The following is a 15,969-nucleotide window of genomic DNA, read 5'->3' on the forward strand; positions in this document are numbered from 1 at the left end:
GTGGAAGTGAACGTAGCACTGGTAGTAGGAGTGGGAGTGGGAGAGAAAGTTGTAGTGGGAGTGAGAAGGATGTAAACGGATTAAGTGATAGACAAAAAAAATCGAACAAGTAAGGAAGGCTAAGTTCGGATGTAACCGAACATTACATACTCAGCTGAGAGCTATGGAGACAAAATAAGGAAAAATCAGCATGTAGGAAAATGAACCTAGGGCAACCCTGAAATGTGTTTGTATGACATGTGTATCAAATGGAAGGTGTTAATGAGTATTTTAAGAAGGAGTAGGCCATAGATCTATTTGTGGACGCCATTTATGGATATAGCCATAAAGGTGGACCAGGGGTGACTCTAGAATTTGTTGGTACGATATGGGTATCAAATGAAAGGTGCTAATGAGATTTTTAAAGGAAGTGGGCCTTAGTTCTTTAGGTGGACGCCTTTTCGAGATATGGCCCAAACGGTGGACCAGGGGCGACTCTAGAATTTGTTGGTACGATATGGGTATCAAATGAAAGGTGCTAATGAGATTTTTAAAGGGAGTGGGCCTGAGTTCTATAGGTGGACGCCTTTTCGAGATATCGCCATAAAGGTGGACCAGGGGCGACTCTAGAATTTGTTGGTACGATATGGTTATCAAATGAAAGGTGCTAATGAGATTTTCAAAGGGAGTGGGCCTTAGTTCTATAGGTGGACGCCTTTTCGAGATATCGCCATAAAGGGGGACCAGGGGCCACTCCAGAATATATGAATATATATTGTATATATGAAGGCGTCTTCGAGATATGGACCAAAATGTGGACCAGGGTGACCCAGAACATCTTCTCTCATACTACGAGCAGTATTCCTGCCAAGATTCCAAGGGCTTTTGATTTCGCCCTGCAGAACTTTTTCATTATCTTCCACTTAATATGGTAGGTGTCACACCCATTTTGCAGAGTTTTTTTCTAAAGTTATATTTTGCGTCAAAAAACCAATCCAATTACCATGTTTCATCACTTTTTTCATATTTGGTACATAATTATGGCATTTTTTTTCATTTTTCGCAACTTTCGATATCGAAAAAGGGGGGGTGGTCACAGTCTGATTTCGGCCATTTTTTACACCAATACAAAGTGAGTTCAGATAAGTACGAAAACTCAGTTTAGTAGTAAAGATATATCAATTTTTGCTCAAGTTATCGTATTAACGGCCGAGCGGAAGGACAGACAGCCGACTGTGTATAAAAACTGGGCGTGGCTTCAACCGATTTCGCCCTTTTTCACAGAAAACAGTTACCGTCCTAGAGTCTAAGCCCCTACTAAATTTCACAAGGATTGGTAAATTTTTGTTCGATTTATGGCATTAAAAGTATCCTAGACAAATTATATGAAAAAGGGGGAGCTAAGCCCATTTTGAAATTTTCGTTTATTTTTGTATTTTATTGCACAATATCATTACTGGAGTCGAACGTTGGCATAATTTACGTATCTACTGTAAAGATATTGAATTTTTTGTTAAAATTTGACTTTAAAAAAATTTTTTTTTGTTAAAATTTGACTTTAAAAAAATTTTTTTTTTGTTAAAATTTGACTTTAAAAAATTTTTTTTAAAAGTGGGCGTGGTCCTACTCCGATTTTGCTAATTTTTATTAAGCGTACATATAGTAATAGTAGTAACGTTCCTGCCAAATTACAGCTTGCAAAACTTTTAAATTACCTTCTTTTAAAAGTGGGCGGTGCCACGCCCATTGTCCAAAATTTTACTAATTTTCTATTCTGCGTCATAGGTTCAACCCACGTACTAAGTTTCATTACCTTATCTGTCTTTGGCAATGAATTATCGCATTTTTTCGGTTTTTCGAAATTTTCCATGTCGAAAAAGTAGACGTGGTTATAGTCCGATATCAGAACCTACGTACCAAATTTCATCAAGATACCTCGAAATTTACTCAAGTTATCGTGTTAACGGACGGACGGACGGACATCGCTCAATTTTTTCGATACTGATGATTTTGATATATGGAAGTCTATATCTATCTCGATTCCTGTATACCTGTACAACCAACCGTTATCCAATCAAAGTTAATATACTCTGTGAGCTCTGCTCAACTCAGTATAAAAATTGAAGATAAAGTAGAAGAGAATGGGATACATAGTGAAGAGGGGAAGCAAAGCGAACTTTTTGTATATACAAAGGCAAACCAAATCTGTGGCAGAACAGAGCCTGCCGCGTACGCTCGTTCCTTATATTTTAGTTTCGTACTGAAAATTCAAAACTTTGTAAATTATTGGTTATGTAGAATGAAGTTCTTTATTTAAAGAGAAAAGACCGAAAATGTCCCATCTGTCACTTTAGTAAAAAAATCTGATAACTTAAAATATAATTAGTTTTTATTGTTTAAATATACGACGTAACAAAAAAAAACCAATGTAATTCTAAACAGCTGATTGCTTCCATATAACGACTTTTAGAGCAATATTCCAGTTAATTGAAATCAGTGAAAATTTGTTTTTACTTGACATTCGAATTGGTTGAATCCGCTTAAATAGATAAATGTAAGGCGCGAATAATCTTCGAAGAGTTTTGAGGCCGAGCTTCTCTTCCAAGTAACGTCGTGCTCCTTTTAATTTTTCCTACATGTTTTATGCCGACCCCTAAAGGCATTTGAAAGGCAGATGACATTTCACTGGGAGCTTTTCATGGTTGAAATACACTCGGAGTGCTTGCCAAATAAATACCTGGGGGTGACCCGCTTATAAAATCTTCCTTCTAATTGAAAAAACTTGTTTCTAAAATTTTTATGTTGCTTTACGCGGAGCATGAACACATGTTCCTCGGTGTGGTAGGCGAAGCACGCGACCACCACACCACGACGGCTGCCGAATTCGCTTTGCCATTACTTTATATAGATTCGCCTTGTAAGTAGTGCACTTAATTTGGATTAATAATAAAATTCGCAAATATTTTCGCTTAACTTCCTTTAGCGCATTTAGTTTTTTGGTTTTTTCCTTAAAACTTTGAAGCAAACCGCGCCTTCCCTGCATTCAGCTGGCAAACGAGCTATTACATTCAAATATAATTTTGCTACACCAAATAAAAATAAATAAAAATTATTAAACTTACACCACTAAAATGAAGTTGTTTTGGTAAGATGAAAATTGAGCAGGAAATTTTTAAGAAATAACAGTACTTGTATTAAAAACAATGCTTTTTAATTTCATGTTCAAGTTTTTGAATTTCTGCGTTTCTTCTTCCCCCAAAAATTTGCTGCTCCAACTTTTTCCACGAATTCTGTGCACTTTGACTGCATTGTTTACATGGCGTTTTGTGTTTTTTTTTTTTTGTTTTTCTTACATTTCTGCTGCAACAATTGCAACATCTGTAGTTTTGTTATTTTAAATATGTGAGTGGGTGTGTCAGATGTTAAATTGCCTTCAATTTGGCTCAACAACAGTAACTTGGGCAGCTCTACGCCTTCTGACATCAAGACGATGTCCTTTTAACAACAACAGCAACAATAAAAAGGAGCAGCTGGATGCAAGAGTGTTGCTTACAAATTGTTGGTTTGTTATTGCAAAACTCAAAACAAACAAATTTCGTATGCGCAACAACGAATGGAAAAAGGAGAACAAAAACTTTCAGGCAACTAAGCGGGGAGAGTTTTGTAAAGCTTATATATGAGGAAATATTTTTCGATAGTTTAGGGGTTGGTTCGATAAATTAATCGGAGAGAAACGAATTTAAATTTTGTGCTTTTAATAAGATAACAAATTACCTACAATTGATCTTGAATTAAGTGATTGAGGAAATTATCTCTAAAAGTATGTTAAAACCTTAGCTATCCCTTGTAAGTATATTGAGGGACAAACATCTATATTTGTTCGCCAGATATATGGGAATAAATGGAAATGAATATGTTGTAGCTTAAAAAGTGCATGCTATGCAGCTTGTACCGCAGAGGTGCTCATGATAAACCAAACAGGACAAACATATATCCGTACGCTGGGCTTTAAAGTGCCTAAGATCATGTGAACGTCTTACGACCTTAGGCTATCAAGGTAACTCTTACCAGTAAAAAGAAGATGTGGAATTTCGGCTGGATACGTCTTTTTGACGTCAGCTTTTTTGAAATTAGGCCTCGCCAATTCCAGCAGATGTAAGTCGTTCGGGTAACATGAGATAATGATCGAGCGCGTTCTGAGCTCGGTAAGTTTTTGGAAACTAAGCGATATTTTTTCGATTTCAAATCGATAATAAATCATTATTACGCTGACAACAATATGATAACACGCCAATAAAAAGTTGATAATTTTTCGATAAAGTAAAAAACCGATAACAAATGGTTAATCCATCAATGACAAACCGATAACTTTTAGATAAGAAATCGAACATCATCATCATTAATGAGTGCTTAACAGCTTAAGAAATTTTAACCGTTTCACGATAACTGGGATCACTAATGGAGTTCAAGTCTTATTCTACCTGCCTCCCCAACTCAGTGGATGTCTCCTCCTTCCTCTGCTTTAAAGTTGTGGTGTCAGCTTAAATAATTTCTTGGCCGTAGCGTATTCGTCCATTCGCTTAACACAACTAGCCAGCGAAGCCACTGCGCTTTTACTCGCTGCGCTGTAGTCATATCTGTATCTTTCAATACTCGCCGTCACGACGGCATCACGAGCAAAACCATATATTTTCCACAGAAGTTTTCTCTCTAGCATTCCAATAGCTATCTCATATTCTCTCGGCACCATTCGTAATTCCGAGCTATACACCAGGAGAAGTATGATGAGCGACATGTAGAGCGTGACTTTTGTTCTTCATCAGAGGACTTTACTTTTGGATTGTCTACTCAGTCTAAATTAGTACTTGCGGGCAAGAGTTATTCACATTTTGATTTCTAACAGGCGTGGTATAATATACACATTAAATAAATAAGCTTTAAAAACAGTAACGGGGAATGTTTCTCAAATAAAAGTTAGATACTTCACTGAGCCTTCTTTGCGCCCCAACATTAAGTATTAAAACAAAAGAATAGCTGCTTCTTTGTTATTGCTTTTGAAGTAACAATATTTCACCGAGCCTAGTGGGTACGTCCTTTGACAGAAATGGTTAAACAGGGTAGGTTCGATTAAAGTCTGAATAATTTCGGTACATACTTCAGGCTTTTTTGTATTACTAGTTATATTAAGCTCGAAGTTCATGAACAGCGAATACTTAAGTGAACTGTACAAGTTAAGCTTCAACTAAACGAAGTTTGTTCAAACAGAGGCTTAATGAACTACTTAGTCAATTTTCAACATTTAAGCCGTTATTGAGCTCAATCTTCGACACAAAATATATACATATTTAATTATCTCATTATTGTTTTATTTACTTCCTAATGGAGTGAAAAATTATCTAAAAAATGACAGTCAAAAATTTATTATTTTCAATAATTAACGAAAAATAGAAGGAAAAAAACTAAAAAAATCCAAAATTTATTTTCGCTGCATCCGCTGCAAATTTTAATATGGCCTTTTCAATACCTTTTATTTAGACTGTCTTTATAGTTAAGAAAGAAACGCCTACTATATAGTTTAACTATTTTTTGTAGAAGCGTAATATTTTTTGGGGCTGCTTTCCGATGTTCGCTTAAAAGAAAAGTTGCCCTGTGCGAAAAGGAAAACTTAATTTTTCATTACACAAAATTGTGATTCGATTAATTTTCTGTGGGAAATTGGTATTATAATACACTCGTAATTATTTTTAATAATAAAATCTTTCTTCTTTTCAGCTACCAAAAAACAAGCAAATAGGATGATACGGTGCTTGAATTGCGACAAATAGACGAAAGACCGGTAAGTAGGAGTCTGATTTAATTTTTGTATATTTGTTAAATATATAGGCGATTTTAAAGAAATTCTTAATTATTCTGCACAACACCCTTTGTTATACTTCGCATATCTGAACTGTCAAATAAATAACTCAAATATTCAGTATAGAATAATGTTCTTTATTTACAAAACTAATATCGTAGTAGTACTTCAAAATCAAATTACTAGCGTAATTGACTTATAGCGTATTAGAATCAAACTGGTTTATCATCACATGGACTACGCTGCTTTTCTACTTTCAGTTCGCCTCACTCACCTATTTCTCACATGGTCTAGACTTTTCCGGCACAGCCATCTCGAATAGTTATATATTTATCGTTTCTGTATCTCATGTGCGCTCTTTACTGCTTTGTAAATTTGTGTGAAATATTCTCTGTTGACTTCTTTATGTGCGTCTATGCCGTATATGCCTTGCTGTAAATGTTGTGCATTTATTACTAGCGGCATATTGACATATCTTTACTGCTAATATTTTCCAAATTTTATTCATATATCGGCATAAGCAACATATATCAATTTCACACTGATCGTTTATGAAGTAATTAGTCAAGTTTTCTACATTAAAGCCCTTATTGAACTCAGTCAGCCATAAAAAATACCACTGCTTAATTATTTCATTGTTGTTTTATTGAATGCCTTATTATCCAAAAAATCTATTTGGTCAATGTAACAAACGACCATCAAAACATGTTTCTCCTATCAAGATATATGAAAAAATAAACCAAAAAAATTACCCTTATTTGTGAGAACGGTTAAGGATGGAGAGAAAAACTAACGACACAACGAATTAGATGATGAGGGGAAATAAATGAGATTTAGAGAAAGTTTCAATTGATATAATAAAGTATATTGTGGTTGATTATGGTGTTTTTGTGGACAAGGCGTGTGGTAGAGTTCTATAACCCAAAAGCTTAGTTTTGCTTCCAGAAGCGTCGTCTTGCATTGTTGTCCAATTTTTTTTTTTTTGTGTAGCTGATTGGAAGCAATTTCTGTATATAATTTGGTATTTGCTCCTAACTTAATTTAATATTGCTGCTATCCTATCTACTGGCGTAGCGAATTCGAAATTGACTTAGTTCCACCCAGTAATTATTGTTTGAGATATGCAGATTATACTCGAAAGTAAAAAGCAATCACTCTACAAAATTTGGTAATTTTGGAGACGCATAAAATTGATTACGCTTTGCATTATTTTATTCCTCTTTTCTTATCTTAATTGTAAGACTCAGTCGAATTCACTTTATACATGTAATTGTATAACGGTATATTTGTTTTAATAAAGCTCGCTGTAAATTGCACTCACGCATTTGAAAACTCAGAAGTAAACACAGAGCTTACACATAAATACAAAGTACAGTAAATTGTTTAAATTTGCATTAAGTCAGACAGCTACAACTGTCGGGATAAGGAAAAATTAGTAACAAAAAACAAATAACAAAACCAAAAATTACGATTTACCAAAATAGTTACAACACGAATTTAACTTGAAAGGATTTATATCCAATGCTGTTGTTGTTGCTGTTGTTTTGTAACTTTTACTACAGTAACAAAAATGGAGAAAGAACTAACAAATGTAAAGGCGGAACTTAGTAAAGCAGCTAAGTGTTAAGTGGCTCGAGGTAAGAACAAGAATAAAATGAAAACGGAAAGCAAAGGAAAACAGCAAAGCTAGAAGTAAATTAAACTGTAATGAAACATTTGTAGCCAAAAAGTATACAAACAAAGATTAATTCGCATTAGACAAAAATTAAATAAAAATGTATGCATTTCCCAAAAACAACTTTACATTTACTTAACCAACCAACACGTTATTCACTCACAAATAAACACTTTTGGTAGCAATTGTGGACTTATTGCACTCAAAAACACAAAATACACACACACAAACAAGCACTCAAAGTTAGACAAACATAAACTATGCAAATGGAATGTTCAGGGAAAAACCAAGAAATCTTGAAATATCAGAGAGCATAACATCAAATATCAAAGTGAACATAAAGAGACTTTTTAATGTACACAAGTGTAGGTGAGTGTGAGCTAAAGTAGAAGTGTGAGCTGTGTAAGAATGAGAGTTTACAAAAATGATGAACATTACAGAAATGTGAGGAATGGCAACTTTTTGTTTGAAAAAGAGTGCTTTTGCTAATATATATGTAATCTTTGTGTGTATCCATTAAAAAGGCTTGAAGATTTTAGCCAAACTATAAATCGTTTGCTGGCGCAAAGCAAATATTCTCTTACTTCCGGCTAAGCAAAGTTTAAATATCAAGAGTGCCAACCTTAAGGGAGTGTCCTTAACGCTTCAACAACAACAATCTAGAATGCCAATGTTTCAAAGGGATTTTGAATTTCGGCAACAACGAGTTGAATTGCACTTATTTGTAGTGAATTTGAATGCAAACAAAGTTATTAGAGTTATTGGAACTGTATTCTGGTACTTATTGCTAACAAAGAAACAAATTCCCAGAACCATTATAAAGTCTTAATAAGCATCATGCACGTCCCAAAGCAATTAATTTTTTTAATGTGAAATATCTAAATATTTCTTTATGAATCAAACTTTCATCTTATTATCAAGAAAGAATTTTAATTGATGTAAACCAAAGTTGCACAATGTCACCCAATGCAAAAGTTTTGGAACAAGAAGGTGTGGCATTGAAGGACTAGGATAAATAAATACATAGTCACCTCCGAGAAGACTAGTACCGAGCTTCTTTTCAAACTCGTGTGGTGCTCATTTTAATTTTCCCCTACAAATTGGCGGGACGGGCTCTACATGTTTTATGCCGACTCCAAACGGCAACTGCAAGGCAGTTGAATTTTTACCGAGAAGATTTTAAAGCAGAAATGCTCTCGGGTTGTTTGCCAAATCACATCTGAGGGGCGACCGCGATTAGAAAACTTGTTTTTAATTGAAACAAGTAAGGGTGTCTAAGTTGGGGTGTAACCGAACATTATATACACAACATGAAATTCAATTGTACAGTTCATTTCAGATAAATTACTTTTTCGCAATTTGTTAGGAGGGATTTTTTGAGGCTCTAGAAATGTAGTGTAATGCTTCGTCGGAATAGGGGTGTGGAATCGCCTATTAAAAAAAATGTCTCCCGATTTCCTCTTACAATAAAATTTGGTAAGTGAAATATTATAGATACAAAACTATTTTTCTCTAAAATATAGCTCATTATTCTAGTCTAAGAGCCTTTTAAACATCTTTTATATAAAAATGGGTGTGGTCTTTAAACGATCCCGTCCAGTCTTACTAGAAATATTTCGTTCTAAAAGGAAAGTATGTATTCCAAATGTTATTACGATATGTTAATTTTTCTTCGAGTTATGGTCCTCAAAACATAATATAATAAATTGCTGAGTGCCACGCCCATTTTTAAAATTTTTAATATTTTCCAACTTTTTGTTATAATTCCATTTAAAAAGTAAAACACCATTAATATTAAGCTCTTTTTCGCAAAGGTGTTGCTTATTACATTCGTCTACGACCCTTTTAAAAACCTTCTATATACATATATGTGACCGTGGTGCTTCCAGCTCGTCCATTTTTTCTAGAAATACGGCGGCCACCGTGTTGTGATGGTAGCGTACTCCGCCTGCCACACCGTATGCCCCGGTTTCGCACCCCGGGCAAAGCAACATCAAAATTTTAGAAATAAGAATTTTCAATTAGAAAAAAATTTTTCTAAGCGGGTTCGCCCCTCGGCAGTGTTTGGCAAGCGCTCCGGGTGTATTTCTGCCATGAAAAGCTCTCAGTGAAAACTCATCTGCCTTGCAGATGCTGTTCGGAGTCGGCATAAAATATGTAGCTCCCGTCCGGCCAATTTGTTGGGAAAGTCAAGAGTAGCACGATGCAAATTGGAAGAGAAGCTCGGCCTTAGATCTCTTCGGTGGTTATCGCGCCTTACATTTATTTTTTTTTTAAGGAAAATATGTGTACCCAATCTTATTACGAAACATAGAAAATTGAAAATAAATAAATGTGAGGCGCATAACCTCCGAAGAGATTTTAGGCCAGAGAAGCTCAACGTCGTGCTCCTTTTAATTTTTCCTTCAAATTGGGTTGGCAGGACCTACATGTTTTATGCAGAATCCGAAAGCCATCTGCGGGGCACATGAGTTTTCACTGAGCAGCTTTTCATGGCAGAAGTACACCCGGAGTGCTTGCCCAATCACTGCAGAAGGGCGACCCCTCTTAAAAGACGTTACTTCTAATTGAAAAAACTTGTTTCTAAAATATGTATGTTGCTTTTCGGGGCGTGAAACGAAGATTTTCGTTGTAAGGCGGAGCATGGTACCACCACGTGACGGCAGCCGCTTTATAGTTGTACTTGGGAAATGAAACAACGTTGATTTAAAGCTCTTTTTCACTTTTTTATTCTTCCACGATTCTTTTAAAAATCTTCTATATACAAGTGGGCGTCGTCCTTAAATGATTTCGTAAATTTTTCTTCCAAGCATTCTTTCTGTCGGATTTTGTTATGATAGCTTTTGATTTATTATTAATAATATTTGCAAATATGATTTTGTCACAAGTGAGCGGTGCTACGCCGATTTTCAAAAATGTTTCCAAATTTACATCAACAGTTTTTGTGTTTTCCAAAATGCAATATATATTAAAAGTGGGCGTGGTTATAATCCGATTTCCTAATTTTAGATATCGATGGGAGATGAGTGCCAAGGAACACATATACAAAATTTCAATAACATATCTCAATATTTACTCAAGTTATCTTGTGCACAGACAGACGGACATGGCTTAATCAATTCCTTTCTTTTTTCTGGTCATTTTGATACATGGAATTCTATATTTATCTCGATTCGGTTATGCCGTTACGATCAACCGTTATGCTACCAAAGTTAATATGCTCTGTTCGCAAAGCATATATATCAAACCAATCTGTTTGGCAACAAGCGTGAGGCGCGAGGGCGATCTTAATGCCACAATAGAGGTGTACGGTTGGCGCAAGGGTGCACAAATGGCCGACAAGGCGATACATGTGTACATAGATGGTTCCAAAGTAGTGGCAGGAGTAGGGTCTGCGGTATACTGTGCTGATCCGGAAATAAACAGATCCTACAGGCTGCCGGATTACTGTAGCGTTTTCCAAGCGGAAATAGTAGCCGAAACCAAAGCAGTAGAAACCCTGGAAGAAAATATCCCAAGCTGCAATCGTGTTAAGTTTTATATTGACAGCCAAGTAGCAATTAAGGCAATAATCTCGAATACCACAGCATCTAAATGCGTGTTAGAATGTAAGCAGTCCCTGGAGAGAATCGGGACAGGGAGAAGCATAAATCTATATTGGGTTCAAGGGCACATGGGAATAGATGGGAATGAAAAAGCGGATGAACTAGCTAAAAAGGGCGCATCCATTCAAGCTTGCTCCGTAGTCGTCCCAATTAGACTGGGCGAAATTAAGCGAAGGCGAGAGGTGCACATGATCGACCAAGCAGGAAGGCCGTGGGTTCAAGCGCGGGCCTCTAAAGTGTCGAAGATTATGTGAAGGTCTTACAACCGTAGACTAACAAAGTTGCTTCTATCATTAAAAAGAGAGGAATGTAGACTCATGACGGGTATTCTGACTGGACACTGCCTTCTGGCGTCACATGCCTTTAAATTAGGCTTCATCAGTGATAGCAGATGTAGGAAGTGCGAGCTGGAGCAGAAAACGATCGCGCACGTTCTGTGCTCTTGCCCTGCGCTTGCCAGGCTAAGACTCCAGCTATTAGGAGTGATACAACTGTCAGATCTAGAAGCAGCAAGTGGCTTAAATCCTAGGAAGCTTCTAGTATTTGCCAAGAGGACGGAGTTATTTTATAACATAGGTCCTGGTTTTTGATAGGGTTTTTCAGTTTGGTCGGTAAAACAAACTTCTGGTAACACTACGGACTTATTCAGTCTATGTGAGGTCCTCATGGACCGGCCAGTTCAATCTAACCTAATCTGTTTGGCAGAATATAATGGCGTTTCTTTTCTGAAAAATATGCTACCTTTTAAGCTCTCCCTTCTCTCTCACAAACTTGTGCGTTCCTCACGAAATATTTCTCTTTGAATAATAAAATGGACTCAATTACCTACGAACTCTGCTATTTTGCAGAGCGCTAGGTGACTTTGTTCAAAAGACAGAATTTAAGAGCGCAACATCTGAGCAAACATTTTTTCCAGACAAAAAAACGCCATAAAACTACATTTCCATAAAAGTTGCTATTTCATGTTCTATGTATTGTTTTATAATAAAAATAAGATTTCATGCCGACAGCTGAAACATTTATTTTGTCAGGTATAGATCTAGTGATCTGTGAGAAAATCATGTCACAGGATAATAACAGCAAACATATCAAATTTAAAATTTTAATTTTTTTGTTAAATCTTCTGCTTTATTCTTATGTAAATATGTATGTAGTATATATATACATATACTTCCATGCATTCGTAGTAAGCGACAATGTTTGTATTATTAAATTCTTGTTTATTCACTGCCAATTCGACAGCTGCAACAATATTTTTATTACGCGCTATTGCTCAATTTGATTATAATTTGATTATCTACAATTGTAATAATGTATACGAATAAACTCATAGAATTGTGAAATTTTGTTGCATAAAAAAATTTTGTTCGAAAAAATAGCAACTGGCACATAATTGACAGAAACACGCAAATGACAAAGCACAAACAAAAAAAAAAAACAAGTAAGGAAGGCTAAGTTCGGGTGTAACCGAACATTACATACTCAGTTGAGAGCTATGGAGACAAAATAAGGAAAATCACCATGTAGGAAAATGAACCTAGGGTAACCCTGGAATGTGGTTGTATGACATGTGTATCAAATGGAAGGTATTAAAGAGTATTTTAAGAGAGAGTAGGCCATAGTTCTATGGATGGACGCCATTTAGGGATATCGCCATAAAGGTGGACCAGGGCTGACTCTAGAATGTGTTTGTACGATATGGGTATCAAATGAAAGGTGATAATGAGTATTCTAAAAGGGAATGGGCTTTAGTTCTATAGGTGAACGCCTTTCGAGAAATCCCCATAAAGGTGGACCAGGGGTGACTCTAGAATATGTTTGTACGATATGGGTATCAAATGAAAGCTGTTAATAAGTATTTTGAAAAGGAGCGATCCTTAGTTCCCTAGGTGGACGCCGTTTCGAGATATCGCCATAAAGGTGCACCAGGGGTGTCTCTAGTTGTACGATATGGGAATCAAATGAAAGGTGTTACTGAGCGTTTTAAGAGGGAGTGGGCATTAGGTCTATAGGTGGACGCCTTTTCGAAATGTCGCCATTAGGGTGGGCCAGGGTTGACTCTAGACTGTGTTTGTACGATATGGATATCAAATTAAAGGTATTAATGAGGGTTTTAAAAGCGAGTGGCCCTTAGATATATATGTGAAGGCGTTCTCGCGATATCGACCAAATGTGGATCAGGTGATCCAGAAAATCATCTGTCGGGTACTGCTAATTTATTTATATATTCAATAACACTAACAGTACTCCTGCCAAGATTCCAAGGCCTGTTGATTTCGCCTTGTAGAACTTTTTCATTTTCTTCTACTTAATATGGTAGGCGTCACACCCATTTTACAAAGTTTTTTCCAAAGTTATATTTTGCGTCAATAAACCAATCCAGTTACCATGTTTCATCCCTTTTTTCGTATTTGGTATAGAATTATGGCATTTTTTTAATTTTTCGTAATTTTCGATATCGATAAAGTGGGCGTGGTTATGGTCGGATTTCGGCCATTTTTTATACCAAGATAAAGTGAGTTCAGATAAGTGCGTGGGCTAAGTTTAGTAAAGATATATCGGTTTTTGCTCAAGTTATTGTGTTAACGGCCGAGCGGAAGGACAGACGGTGGGCTGTGTATAAAAACTGGGCGTGGCTTCCACCGATTTCGACCATTTTCACAGAGAACAGTTAACGTCATAGAATCTATGCTCCTACCAAATTTCAAAAGGATTGGTAAATTTTTGTTCGATTTATGGCATTAAAAAATTCTAGACACACTAAATGAAAATGGGCGGAGCCACGCCCATTTTGAAATTTTCTTTTATTTTTGTATTTTGTTGCATCATATCATTACTGGAGTTGAATTTTGACTTAATTTACTTATATACAGTAAAGATATTAAATTTTTTGTTAAAATTTGAATTTAAAAAAAATTTTTTTTAAAAAGTGGGCGTGTTCTTCATCCAATTTTGCTAATTTTTATTTAGCACATATATAGTAATAGTAGTAACGTTCCTGCCAAATTCCATCATGATATCTTCAACGACTGCCAAATTACAGCTTGCAAAACTTTTAAATTACCTTCTTGTAAAAGTGGGCGGTGCCACGCCCATTGTCCAAAATCTTACTAATTTTCTATTCTGCGTCATAACGTCAACCCATCTACCAAGTTTCATCGCTTTAACCGCATTTGGCAATGAATTATCGCATTTTTTCGGTTTTTCGAAATTTTCGATATCGAAAAAGTGGGCGTGGTTATAGTCCGATATCGTTCATTTTAAATAGCGATCTGAGATGAGTGCTCAGGAACCTACATACCAAATTTCATCAAGATACCTCAAAATTTACTCAAGTTATCGTATTAACGGACAGACGGACGGACATGGCTCAATCAAATTTTTTTTGGATCCTGATTATTTTGATATATGGAAGTCTATATCTATCTCGATTTCTTTATATATGTACAACCAACCGTTATCCAATCAAACTTAATATACTCTGTGAGCTCTGTTCAACTGAGTATAAAAAAAAAAATAAACAACAGCAGGAGATGTTACAAGCTAAAAAGATCGAAACAACTACAAACATATGTACTACATTATAGAAATATAAAAATTTGCATAAAAAGCTAATTTTCAAAACGAATATTGATTTTAAAAGCAAAATTTATAATTTGCTTTGTTGTTATCGAAGCGCCCCACAGAATAAAATAAATTCAAATGAAATTGCCAATAAATAACCAAAACATTTTTGTTAGCGCTAGCAAAATGTTGTATTTGGTTTTTGAATGTTTGTATATGTATATATTTTTTCCATTTCTTTGGTTTTTCCCAAATGGCACAATATTTTTGCTAAACTATCACCAATTACGACTATCAAAGTTTGCCAATTAAACGAATTTGCATACAAAAATTATACGCTATATATGCAAGTACACATTAGGGCGGTCGATTCCGTGATCCGTTTTTTTTTAATACCAAAAATCCCGGGACTATTGTATTTTAGTCCCAGGCTGGTTGAATATATCATTTTAATATCCATTTAAATAATTTAAAACTTGTTCTAGGAAAATCTCGAATTTAAGAAATACACTGGGGGACAAAAATAAATATAAACCAGTAAGGAAAGTTAAGTTTGGGTGTAACTGAACATTATATATTTAGCTGCCAAATTAGAGCTTGCAAAACTTTAAATTACCTTCTTTTAACATTGGCCGGTGTCCCGCCCATTGCACAAAATTTTACTAATTTTCTATTCTGTGTCATAAAGTCAACCCACCTACCAAGTTTCATCGCTGTATCCGTCTTTGGTTATGAATTATCGCACTTTTTCGGTTTTTCGATATTTTCGATATCGAAAAAGTGGGCGTGGTTATAATCTCATTTCGTTCATTTTAAACAGCGATCTGAGATGAGTGCACAGAAACTTACGTACCGAATTTCCTTAAGATATCTCAAAATTTACTCCAGTTATCCTGTTCACGGACAGACGGACAGACATGGCTAAATGAATTTCTTTTTTCGCACAAATAATTTTGATATATAGAAGTCTATCTATATCAATCTCGATTAGTTTATGTCGTTACAGGGTACCGTTATGCGAAAAAAATTAATATACTCTGTGTGCTCTGCTCAGCTGAGTACAAAAACCGGTGGCAAGATTTTTGTTAATCTAAAGTCCAATTTCCAAATTGGTTCAGACTCGCGAGATATTCGTGTCTAGAATTGCAAAAAATACATTTTTTTTTTAGCCAGAAACGGGAATATAATTTCTCGAAGCTTAGTCAAAACAGTCCCGGCACTTCAAGTTTTTGAGATATTCGAAACCAAAAGTACAAAAAGCACCTTTTGGTTAGTTACATTTGTGGTCGTAG

The 15,969-nt window shown here is 35.6% G+C and overlaps 1 long non-coding RNA gene across 1 annotated transcript in view; it reads left to right on the forward strand.

Annotated features, from left to right (window-relative positions):
• The window catches only part of LOC137251672 (uncharacterized), a 313,405-nt gene that overhangs the window by 210,282 nt on the left and 87,154 nt on the right, over positions 1-15,969 (forward strand). The window contains exon 4 of the long non-coding RNA XR_010953311.1: positions 5,752-5,815. This is a non-coding gene — a long non-coding RNA (uncharacterized lncRNA). The remainder of the gene's footprint in view (positions 1-5,751; positions 5,816-15,969) is intronic.

Source organism: Eurosta solidaginis, chromosome 5, assembly GCF_040869045.1.
Source record: "Eurosta solidaginis isolate ZX-2024a chromosome 5, ASM4086904v1, whole genome shotgun sequence".
Classification (NCBI taxonomy): Eukaryota; Metazoa; Arthropoda; class Insecta; order Diptera; family Tephritidae; genus Eurosta; species Eurosta solidaginis.